Source organism: Haemaphysalis longicornis, unplaced genomic scaffold (genome assembly GCF_048455015.1).
Source record: "Haemaphysalis longicornis isolate Haplotype H1 unplaced genomic scaffold, Haemaphysalis longicornis Haplotype H1 scaffold_1, whole genome shotgun sequence".
Classification (NCBI taxonomy): Eukaryota; Metazoa; Arthropoda; class Arachnida; order Ixodida; family Ixodidae; genus Haemaphysalis; species Haemaphysalis longicornis.
The window spans coordinates 341,745,762-341,758,837 of record NW_027526203.1 but is presented as its reverse complement, the minus strand read 5'-3'; positions in this window follow the sequence as shown (position 1 = coordinate 341,758,837).

Genomic DNA, 13,076 nt, shown 5'->3' with positions numbered 1-13,076 from the left:
ACGAGTCAATGTCTAAACCGCCTGCGATTCGAAGCCCAAACTCACTCACGAGAAAGCTTCGCGTTCAACCATCGTCTTTCGACGAAGGGGTGCATGTTGTTTTTAAGTGCCCCTGCAGGACTCACCAGCAGCTACTCGGAATGTATTTTGGGGTAAAGTCTATAGTACCAGCAATCTCCTTCCGCAAGAATTATGAAAATCCGTTCACTATCACTGAAACGACGCGCGATGAGAAATCGCGCACAATTGTTCCCTCTCAACTCGACCGCGGACGACGCGATGAAAGCTGCCTGCTCTCTCCCGAAGAGAGGGTCGGCTCGCGGTCTTCTCTTCGGCGGCTTTCGATATATTACAGGCCGGGGAGTTTTCTCCTTTTCTCCGCAACATGGAGGGGTCTATTTCCGGTCAGGTACTACAAAAAAGCAGGCAAGGCTGCCTGCTCGCAAGCGCGCACTCAGGCTGGTAGGGCGTTTTTGAAGCAATAAACGTTTGTTGTCGAGTGGTCTGGTTGAAAGGGGTGTATTGAGTTCGTCACTCAAACTCCGCGTGCACTCAAAACACAAAAGAAAAGCCAAAACTGTGCGAATAGGTTCAGGCATAGAAGAGGTTGGTACACAGCGCCGCCGACGGCGGATCGTCACAGGAAATGCAAAAACTGTGGTTGATTCCTCTGTCATAGGAATCGGTAAAACACGAAAGTGAAATGTGCAGCGAAATCTGCAGCTGAGAATGATTTGCGGGCCGGCGGCTGTTTTGTGGGTGTGCTTGGCGAGCGACGTCCTGCTGGCGGGTCGCTTCGGCAAAGGTGTACTGGCGTCATTTCCGTGACGGATATGACGTCAGTGAAATCTTGGTGAATCTCGGCATAAAACACTTTCGTGTTAAAATTACGCCCATCTTTCCGCGAGGGAACCCTGATGTGATGCGACGCATCGGGGGGTTCGATTGGCGTTTCCGTTGGGTTGATTAGAGTCTCTAAATCGCGTGAGACGTTCAGCGTCACGTGCCCGTCGCTTCGCGGCCTTGTCTTCAGTTGAAGTAACGTTGCCATCAGCGTTTGGATTGACGCTGGTACTCGATTGTGTCAAGCCACTCGCTGACGGGACTGTTTCTTCGATCCATCGCACTACATCGGAAGAAGCAACGGGGTCGTCGTCGTCAAGCGAAGCACAAGCAAAGTCAAGCGCAGTCAAGCGAACGCACTTGACTGAACCGGCGAAGCGCGCTCACCGCTTTATATTCAGCACTTGAAGGAGAGGAGACAAACGGAGGAGAGTTGCGCATGCGCAGTGAGAGCAAATGCGAGAGAGAAGCGTCAGCGAAGCGCGCGCAGCTGTTATGATAATGAGACAGAGAGAGCGCGTTGCACACAGCTGTTGGCGAGAAGAACGGAGGAGAGTTTGCGCATGCGCAGGTGGTGTGCGGACAACGCCGCGACGACGCAGGAGGGACATGCCTCAGAGCAAGAGATGCGTCGCATCTAAAATATAAAACCCGAAAACGAACAATCCGAAGTATAACGTACACTATAGTACTAAAGGTTGCTTTCCCGCAAGAAGACCCTGTGTGCAGGGGTGCACCCTTTACCGGCCGCTTGCTTCGTTAATCCCGGAATAAAACACTTCTGTGTTAAAAATAAGCCGCGAAGACAGCCATGGCCGCAATGACGTCATTTAGACCATGCCAATGGTGCATAATGGGAAAAATTGAAGGGAGCGCGGTTGTTTTTTCCGCGTCTTTCACAGCGATTTGCGCACTCACCGCTTCACGTGCACGTGTGATATTTGGCTCAGGTATTCCTGGCAGTGTAATCTAAACGTCGCGCAGGTTTACTTGCACTGCTCAGTGTTGCAGGATCCTTTAAAGAGAAATGTGTCTCAGCTTGTCAGAATATATACCCTCATTACACGAATACTAAATCACTTGCCGTTGAGGTCATCATATGAGATGAAAGCTGCCCCCAAATAAAGTATATCATCAAAAGCTAAAAGCAGCAGCATAGCTTCTGGAGAAAATTTTGCCAGCCCGTTTTAAAACGAGACTCTTACTTTTCTGCAGACTAGTTATACTAGCATGTGCTACGATTTAATCTAAAAACATTGCTTCGATTCAAAAATATTCGATTCGCAAGTATTCGGACAAAATCATTATTTGCTTCGTATTCGCTTCGAAGGCAAAAATCACGATTCGGAGACCTCTAGATTTTTGCGAATATGTTCAAATCGAAGCGAATATTTAGCGATTTATAAGTAGAAAACTGAAATTCACAGTTTCTCAAGCATGCTTCAGTAACTAGCCTGCAAAAAATAAAAATAAAAGTATTGTTTTAAAGGATTTGCAATGTTTTGTGGCATAAAAAACATACAAAGGCTATCTGCTTCTAGCTTTATTGGTGATATTGTATTTTATATGGGGGCAACTTTCATGTTGTGACCTCAACCACAAGTGTGTCAGTAATAATTTAATGACGGTATACATTCTGACAAGCTGGGATTAACACATTTTCGTTTTGAAAATTCACTATCCTTCCACTCTGTGCAAGAGGATGACCACCGGACGTGGGCGCAGTCCAAGAAGTGCAGGAAACAAACGCGTTGCTTGTAATTTGCGATCGAGCATACGTCATAGTTAATTCGCTGAATGAATTCTTGGACGGATTAGAGTTTTATTCTAGCGGACAAACATGCGGCTGTCCGTTTTCCTCGCGTAGAAGGGAATTCCACAACATTTAAAACCTCAGTGTGAACTACTTTAAAGGAGTACTGACAAGAAATTTTCGTGTTACGTTTTTTTCGCTGCTATGGGTACCTATTATCCCACTAATCAAAGAATAGCACATTAGACGGTCGATCGCAGCGTAAACAATTTTTTTATTTGATTTGATTTTTTATTTCTTGGCAAAAACCAAGGGGAGGCTAAGACTAAAGGCGAACGTGGCCTGACAGTTACGGCGTCGTTTATTCGTGTCAGTTTCGGTTTCGACAAAACGAACGCCGAGCGACCGCCATGGCAGGAGGTAGCACCTGACGTCACCATTCTTGTCGCACCGCTGCTGGTATGGAAGCGCGCGCGAGCGAGCGCACGCGCTCGCCCAGACCGGCTGAGGTTTTCTCCATCCCCGTGCGCCCGGGCAGCATGACGTCAGTCCCGAAACCATGACGTGTACACACAGTGTAACAGCGCGCGCCAACCGCAGCCAGCGCATTGGCTACGCCACGGGAGCCCCGACGTCGGCAGTTTAGGGCAAGTAGCAGATGATGTCATGCTGGCTCGCTCTGGGGTTTCTCCTGCGGGCAGAGATTAAAATGGATTTAAAATATGTTATACTGAACGGCTACTGTTGAAACTTGGTGGGATATATCTCCTGATAAAAGAGAAGCATTTTACACAGTTTTCTCAGCTTTGAAATTTCGTGTCACTACTCCTTTAAAGGGACCATGAACAGGGGTGAGACGGCTGCGCATATTGCGCCTTTCTGATACAATTCCATTTTCCTGCGCCAAGCTGCTCCAAAAGCACGGAAATGGCGAAAATTGCGCCAAACTGCTCCAGAAGAGCCTCAACGGCACGGATTTTGATGCTCATGTCAGTTTCGGCGGGGACGAAAGCCTCCCGCATCCCGGTCACCGCTTTTATCGTCGGTCAATCGCAAACACAGAAATGGCACAAATAGAAAGACTGAAACGAAGCAAGCGATAGCTTCTAAAACTTGATTCGCTTTCCGTCCGGGTTCGCGGAAACGGCCTTCTCGATTAGGCATCGCTGCGGCAACAAACATGGCCGCCGCCTGATCTGGCTGCTACCAACGCGCTCAGTGCGTATCGCCGATATTTTCCCTGGTTTATTTTACGCTATCAGCTGGGTTCCAGTCTATTCATTCTATCTGTTGTGGCTCTGGACAGTAACGTTAACGCGGGGATGTGGTTTGAGGTTGGTGCCAGATTACGGGAAGTTGGGCGGCTCGAAAAAAAGTTCATTGAAATGTGGGGCCTACGACGTCGGCGTGGTTTGTCCTTGAGTGTGAAACGCGGTGCGTGCGTCTATAATCGGGTTCGTGAAGTGAATTTTTTGGCTGGTTGTGCTGTTGTAAAATGCTGAGGTGTTGCTTTGCTTCGAAGCACGATTGCGAGCCTCGGGGATGGAACGGTCGACACGAAAGTTGCGGGCTTTGCTGCAGCGCTGCGACCTGTTCAGGCAGCGCCCAATAGCTGCAGGACTACACGGTTGCCATAGCACGCGACTATAACACTTTATGTATGCAAAGTGAAATTTTATGCCAAAATCTAGGTGGCTAAACAATAACGCTACTGAAATGACCATAGGGTTAACCTGTGCCCCGGGGACTGAAACGGGTAGGCTGGTTGGGCTATGCGACCGTTAGCTCGAAGCTGTTCAACTGTTGCCGTTACTACAGTCGTTTGTACAACGCAGCCTGGGATTACAAAAATAATAACTTTAGCATTAAAACAGCAAAAAAACGCCACAATTGCGCAGCCCTTAAATTTGATAAGAGTTTTAGCAGTCCGTCTGTTCCGTCGTGTACGTAGTTACCGTGCTCACCGGGACTCGTCTGGGCACTTGGGCGTTCGTAGCGGTAGGGGGATTAGTTCCGCGGGCCTGCCTTCGCCTTGTCCGCGCCTCCTCGCCCTTCCGCGCGCACAGGCGCATACCGGTCCGCCAACCCGGTAACAAAGTAACCAACAGAACAGACAGACTGCTAAAACTCTCTAATGTGAATGGCAGTTTTGTCAGTGTTGCGTGCAGGCGCAACACAATATCACCAGTTAGGAAAAAGGTAGTGCAGTTAGTACTTTGCGATACTCTTAAAAACTCTTTCAGGTAAGGCTGTTTGAGTATTTTGTGTATTCAAAACTGATTGAAATGTGCACATGACCCTGCAAATTTCTGAAATAATGATTTTTTAAGCTCACAAGACGATGTATTAAATGTCCCTAACTGCTCCAAATCAAGATTATTCTGCTCCAAAATCGAAATTTTGCTGCTCCAAAAACTGCTCCCAAATCTGTTTGGGCTGTCTCACCCCTGCATGAACACAAAATACAATTTTAATTTGAAAGAACTTCAGTGCTTCGCTGATCTCCATTTCAGCCACGAAAGACGTTTTAACAGCAGAGCTGTTGCAGATGGCCGTAATGTGTGGCGCGTAACGCGTTAAAAATGCAAAAAAAAATGCCGAGCGCGCAGGAGCGCGCGCCACGCGGCGACCGCCGAGCGTCCCCGGCACACGCAGTGGCTTTCGCAAAAACAAAAGGACTGGCGAAAGCCCCGAGGAGTGACTCGCGTTGCCTAGCAACCAACAACGCCAAAGCTGGCGCAACGTCTGCTCCACGGAACCTCGGCGCTACTCCAGGAACGCCGGGCCTGCGTCGTGTGCACGTACGCGCCGCCGCTGCGCTGCAGCTGTCGTCAAGCTCTATCTACCTCGCATGTAATGCTTGGCACAAGGAACACAACGATATCGATGCATATGACGGTAACTACTACTAGCACAGGGCAAAGGGACGACGGAACATGTAAATAAACCATTTCAAACTTGTACAAATGCGTGGTGATGTGTCCTTCAGTGCTCACGTAGAAAGAAAAATCTTGCAACTTCGCTGTGGTTCAAGCCTTGCGCGACTTAGAGCAAGCTTCGCCGGTTTTTTTTTAAACCGACAAAACGCGGGTACTGAAAATGTTTCAAATTTCGCGCTACAGTGACGTGTCGTGGGCAGGAGTGACGTCATATAAGCTAGCACTACAACATAATTTTCAGTGTGTTAACTGCACGTTAGCATTCACGTGATGAAGTCAAGGAACTAGAGGCCTCACTCAATCGTCCAGTCGTTCGGCAGCCGCCAACCGCACAAACAAGATTTTGTGACGTCATAGTAAAGTTGCCGGAAAGTGACTAGGGAGTCGCCACTGCTTCACATGTTTCCTTTTATATCTACATTATGTGTTCGAAGTTTGCAATAAAATGGTGTCATTGTTACCGGGCAAAGCAGTGTTTCTAATGGACCAAACTTGCATTTTGCCTTCATGGCCCCTTTAATATGAAATGTAAATGCAACTCAGCGTAATATTAGGGTCACCTTAGCGGTTAATTGTAATATCCAGAATATATCGAACCCGGATATATCGAATTATTGCATGTATCGAACTGTCTGAAAATCGCCTTGGAAGTAATTTGTTTCGGGATAGTTTCGATAAAACAAAAGTTACGGCCGTTTTCTCTAACCACACTCCCTCCGTAGACGGCCATGCATTGACAGCACTCGGAAATTCTTTAACGTTTACAACTTCACTGTTAACGAACTAATTGTGACAAGTAAATGAAACTCGGCCTCATGACAGAGTCGTCCTAGCGGCCAATTTCAAGATGGTTTTTTAAGAGGTACCTAATTAGATTGTGAGCTATATACAGAGCGTTCACGAGAAAGTTGGCTTTGCCGCGAGATTCATTTTTGTCCACGCGGATTTTTTTCTACACACCCTGTCGACGCGCGCAGTTTTGGTCAGCACCTAGCCTGTAACAGCTCGGCTGTAAAAAGAAGCGGCAGTTTTCCTCGAAAGCAATAATAATCGGTACTTTTGTTCGTACTCAGGGCGGGTGGAGCCAGACGTACAGGGCCGCAAAAGGCAGACCTGCTCGGAAACACAATGGAGGAGAAATAAGCCCGTATTTTATACCCTCGCCGGCACGTCCTTCGTGGTATCATGCCCGCTTTGGACTTGCTCGAAGTCCACTTTTCCGCTATCAACAATGCATAAAAGTACGTATTGCGCCGCGAAAGTCCCTGCACGCACGCACAAGAATCTAAAATATGGGTTCCGCAAAGGTGTTATGCGACGAAATCGCATGTGAAAAAGGACCACCACAACACGACACGCCGAAAGACGAGGACAACGAAGAATACGCAAGGCACGCGGCGCCAAGGTCATTGCCCCTGCTACGGCGGCCAGCGCTCGAGACCACAGCACGAGCTGCGCCGGCCGCCAGCCAATCGGAAGCAGCCAGCGACAGCTGCCGGTGGCAAAGGAGCGATCCCTTAGAAAGGAACAACGAGGAGTCTGAGGGTAGAGCGTGACCGGGATGCACGGCGGTCGGGCGACCGCGAGTCAGGTACTGGGTCAGGTACCGCGGCGCCACTTACCGCTGTAAACATTTCCGCCGCGAGACGGAGGCCTGCACCCGATGCTGGAGCACCGGCCACAGGCAGGACGTTTGCCGAGGGCCCCAAATAGCAAACAAGGTTCGCCCGGTGTCGTTCCATCGACGCACCGAAACAGCATTTATGCACGGGGCATCGTCACGTGAGCGGCTCCAGCGAGTGCCAGCAGCGGTTTCGTTCCTGCAAGAGCTACCTACGTCAAGACAGCCTCCCCCGTGCCAGGGAAAGACCGATTTCCGCCGCTACCCCAGCGAGAAGAGAAGCTGAACTTCACACAAGCAAGATGGCGGCAAGAAGCAACAACAAGCCGGCCTGACAGCATCGAGCAACTCCCCGGAACCACGCAAGGTAACCAACAGGTAACCAGCCTTCGCTTGCCTTCCCCTGCTAGCGCAACTCTCCCAAAGCCCATGGCAGACATAAATCAAGAATTACGCACTACTAAACTTGAAATGACCTCACTTAAACAGAAAAGGAAGCCCTTAAACATAAAAATATGTCACTGAAAGCTCGCATGGAAACGACAACCCTTAATCCTAACCAAGCAGCATCCCATAATCTCCAAAAACCCAAGGCACCGTGCACGGTGATTCTGGAAGAACAAGGATACCTAACCCTGGGGGAAGAGGAGCTTCTGCTACAACGCGTCGAAAAAATCGAGCAGATTCTAGTTGATCAAAAAACAGAACATATACAGTTACACCAAATCATCCTATAGGCGAACTGAACACCTTGCGGTCCACCATAGAGGCAATTAGAGCAAAAATTCACAACAGTTTCCAACGAATAACCACCACAGAAGTATCAGACGCGGGTGGTAGATATCACAGATGTCAACATCTCCTAATTCGGCCCAGCAACCTACCAAAAATGCCATAAGTCGTATCACCCGAATTAGCAGTGGGCTTCTCGCAGAAGAAAGCTGTCCTACAGCAGTGAATCAGAAATGTAGAAATCCTCTCCTCCTCCCCCCCCCCCCCCCCCCATCACGGCGATTCTTATACAGCGTGCCATTTCCCTTAACAGGACCCAATTCGACACCGTCGATATCCCACACGATTTCACCACTATTTTGCCCACAAAACGAAAGCAAGCCAAACTTTAAGCGAACGCACATCGTAGTCACGCGCACGCCCCCCTCACGTTTTAGCCGAGCGTCGCGCCGTCGAGCGCCTCGTTCGGTCACAGCATACCCCCTCCCCTCCCCCACCGCACACGTTCGGAGAGCGCTGGCTCGCGCTGCCACGGCGAACCGCCCTCCCCTCCCAATTTCGCGACACTCCCTTCCTGTCCGCCCGACCACTGAGGACACCGGAAAGTTCGCGTTGCGGCGGTAGACGAGCATGGTTTAACCTCCCGCCAGCACAACGGACATGTCATCAGTGAGGCATTAAACCTACATCTGCGCGTGCACGCCGCTCGAACATTCAGGGCAGTTGACAGGTCGAATTAAGCCACGAGCCTTCCACGTTTAAAGTTCCTCGCCCCCTTCCCTCCACTCCAAACTCGTGCCTGATAAACCGGCAACCACTTCTGTACGCGTGCGTAGAGGTGAGAGGAACCGCCAAAATTGTCGCTCTGAAAGCCCTTCAACCTGAACAAGATATATTCGCTCACGTCGACGTTGCTGTTCATCCCGGAAAGAGAGAGAGAGAGAACAAACTTTATTGCCCCCTGAACCCAGGTCCAGGTCCTGATCACAGTCTTCAATTCGCGGGGGAGATTCCCAGCTACTCGGCAAGCTGGTACTTGCGGTGAAAAACTGCGGTTACAGCGGCTTCCTGTTGTTTTCGCACCCTTTCGCGCTTCTGTTCCGGTAGACGTTCGTTCGATTCCCGCTTTTAAAGAAAGCTTTACTACTTTCGTCCAGCGTTTTGGCCGCGGATGCGCAAGTTCACCTTTTGACCTCCGACACACCCCCCGCGGCACAGCCCTCAAAGTGCATCGCGTGATTCCCGGGCCCGCTTTCGGCGCTGCTCACAAGGCCCCGTTTTCAGTCGTTCTGCTCAACTGATCAGCTGAGCGGCGCGCGGTTGCGGGCGCTTAGCTGATCGGCAGTCGACCAACCCCGCCGCCTCCCACGCATGCGCCGCTGGGTCGTCTCAGGCTACGTGACTCATCTTACGCCCGGCGAAGAGGAACACCGCGTTCAGCGTGAATGAAAACGTGGCGGGCCTCCTTCTGTGAGCGTTGCATGGGACCGAACGGCGTTGAGCCATGGTCGCCAATACAGCTACATCAAAAGGTTAACCAAGCGAAACCAAGACTCAGACTAAGCCAAGCTTTTGATTTGCATATCCAACGTTACCTGAGCTAAGCCGCAGCCATTTTTTTTTTCTTCGAGCGAACAACACGCGCCTGTCCATAGGGAGTTAAAACATGGAAGGACTCGGGCTTTATTATAGTGGACAACATGTGGCTATCCGTTTCCAACCCAACCCAAACCCGTTTCTTCGAGCATTGGAACCGCTGACAGGTCGAATCGAGCCGCGAAACTTCCACGTTTAAATTTCCCGCCAGCACAAAGCTCGTGTCAGCGGTACCGGCGTTAAGACTAGCTGGGCATGCACGCCTCCCTGCTTCCACCCCCAACCAGTGCACATGTAAATAGGCAACTGGTGATGGGCGTGTGCTTAGGCATGAAATATACTGGTGAAAATGCCGCATGGAAAGCCATTCTCAAAAAAAATTATGCGTTCTCGTAGGCGGTCAAAGCGGGCAAGTTGCTCTGGTAACGCCTGATACGGGCGCTACCGCGGTTAACCGATTGCACAGCTAGTAAAAAGACCGGTGGTGGCGAGGCGAATAACGATTGTGAAAGCGGTGTCGAGGAGCGCCCTAGCGGCGCCGAGTAAATCGTCATCACCGGAATGAAAACAGGGGGGGAGGGTGAGACATATACTGCTTCACAGTAATAAGCTAGAAGCCATGGATATATAAAAATATCGGGGAACGATCGTGAGGGCGACGGCCGAAGTGCTTTTGGCGGGGGAAGCGCCAACACAGGGGGCGATAAAGGGCGAAGCACGGTACGCGGAAGGCAGTGTTATTGATTAAATATTTTGGCGAGGTGTGCTTACCCATCACAAAGAGAACATTAAAAATGCGTTCCAATAGCATTACACAGATTTGAGCAGCACCACAGTACCAAAAAAATGCGTTTAAGAGGGACTTTCGTCCAGCCATGCCGAGGTTAGACGAAGAGGCGAAGGGCGAGTTAGAGCGGCCGATATCGCTGGGTGGAATTTAGGGAAATATCGGATTTAAAAGGAGGGAAGGCGCTGGGACCTGACGGGCGTGGTGCGGATTTTTATAAAAAGGCTTTCAGACAATGTAGTTCTCTTTTTTATTTATGGTCTTTAGCGAGACGTGCGAGTCCAAGGTATTGCCGTTGTCTTTTGGACGCACACACATCGTCCTCATTCCCAAATCGGAAGACCGTGTTAAGCTTCGGTCGGTTTCTGAATATCGGCTAATCGCATTGGCCAATGTAGATTATGCAATTATTAAGATTTAGCGCAACGCTTGCAGAATGTTATGTATAGTACGGCCGTATCAGACCTGCGGCATTAAGGGGAGAAGTATACTAACAAATATTCATGTTGCGCGCAGTGTGCTGCAGTGTTGGGATATGCTTGGTAAAAAGGTCGCTATGCTTCAAATCGATTTCGAGAAAGCGTTCGACCGAGTGTGCCCTGAGATTTTTTTTTTATTTTGGAGTATATAAATGTTGGCGATGTGATCGTGCAGGGAGTGCGTATAGCGTACTCTGACAACTCCAAGCAACTGATAATCAACAAGAATGTCATGTAAAGTACGTATTCCCGTACTGTCTTTTGTGCGACGGGGGTGCCCAGCGTCCCCTCTTCTGTTTGCAATTTTAAAGCGAAGTTTTGCACCTCTACCAGCTAAGGGTTCTATCGCGACCGTCCGCGTCAATAGGGAACTCTCGTGAACAAATAAAATAAATTACTAGCACCGCCAGAAATCGGACCTGGACCGAATAGAAAAACGGGGCGAGAGCCTGTTGTCTTACCAGTTGAGCTATTGGCGCCCGTTGAGACGGGAGAGACAGACGGTGTACTCACCGAGCACAACTGCTGGTTTACCCCCCTGCGTTCTGGCTGAATGCCACGTGATAGCGTCACGCGACCTCTCGTGCCACTGTGCGCTCCGCCCACGGCACGCGCAGCGGCCGTGTGCGCGCCAGCGGTTCGTCCATTTTGTCCTCTAAGAGTTTGGACTTGTGTGCAACACTGATACCAAACAACCGACTACCATCCGTGGAACGTGCATTAACCTAACGTTCGCGAAGAATATAACTGCCGTGAAAACGCAGTCTGAGTATGCATCACACCGATCCTAAGGCCGTTCTGAACGTCGTGCTGAAGTGAATAAAGAACGTGTTACAGGTACAGTGCAACATGTGGGTAACTCAAGCGGGCCGCTGTCACCCGTTGTAGATGTGCATAAAACTTCGCTTCCCAACCACCTCCGCAGGGTGGATTGGCCCGCACTTCTTTTAGCCATTTTGTTTAAGAATAATTAGTGACAATGGGCTGCAGGGTTTTTATTTACACACAAGTGAGGAAAAGTGATTAACATACGCGCAAGATGTGGTGGTTTTTTGTGAAAACGAGGAGAGTGTGAGTGCAGCTATATCGATAACGAAAGAGTTTTGTAGTGTTACTAGCAGCTGTGTTAACTGGGCTGTGTGCCGGCTTTTAAAGCGAAGCTTTAGTGTTCTCACTGCTGGCGTCTGTAACGCGAAAACGCCCTGGAGGAAAGCCAACTTTCTTTGACGATGATGATGAATGATTGTGCGTGAAGTGAAAGAAAAAAATTAGTGGCCTTCCACTCTGTGAAAACGGATGACCTGCCAAGCCACACGTCCTCCACGGAGTGCGCTAAACAAAAACGTTTGTCATTCACGACTGAGCATACTTCCTGGCCAATTACCTGAATGAAATTCGGAAAGACCCGAGCTTTATCCTAGCGGACAAACGTAGAGCTGTGTCTTTCCCTCCCGAGTCGTAGGCATCTTACGTTTTGTGCACACGCCAGTCCAATCCACTCTACCACTGAGGACACCGCACCGGTCTCATTGGGCTGTTTGACGGCCACGTTTAAACCTCATGCCAACACAACGGGCATGACATCAGTAAGGGCACGAAACCTTTAGCTGCGTGTGCCTGCCCCCCTCCCAGCCCGTGCACGCATTAACCGCCAACCGGTCATGAGCGGGTGCTAAGAAGTGAATGAAAGACACTGTCGAACATGTCGCTGTGAAAGCCCTTTAAGCTGAACAACCGGTATTGACCCACGTCGTTGTTCCAAGCGGGCTAGTTGCTGTTCATCCGGGAGGGATTCGCAGCTACTCGAGCAGCTGTAACTTGAGGCGGCAACGCCCTTCCCTTTGCTTTCGCGCGCATTCACGCTTCTGTTCTAGCGGACGCTTCTTCAGTTTCCCTCTTCATCCGAGCGAACGACATGCGTCCGTCCCATAGCGAGTTAGCACCTCGAAGTCCTCGACCTTTGTTGTATCGGACACACACGTTGGTGTCCCTTTCGCTGCCTAGTTGTGGGCATTTTATTGTCTGTGCAATACGCCAACCTAGACTCAAACCGCTGCGTTGCGGACAGCTGACAGGGTGCATTGAGCCATAAGACTTTCACGTTTAAATCTCCCACCACCACAACGGGTATGTCATCTTTCAAGCGAAAGAATTATGTGTTCATGCCGGCGTTCCTTAGGGCAAGTTGGTTTGAACCGGCAGGGACCCGCAGCAAGTGGGTGAGGTGAATTTGAGGCGGAAATGGCCGCGGCTACATTCTCGGCGGTGGCGGCAGCTTCCGGGCGTTTCTACACTCATTCGAGCTGCTGTTGATTCTACACAATGA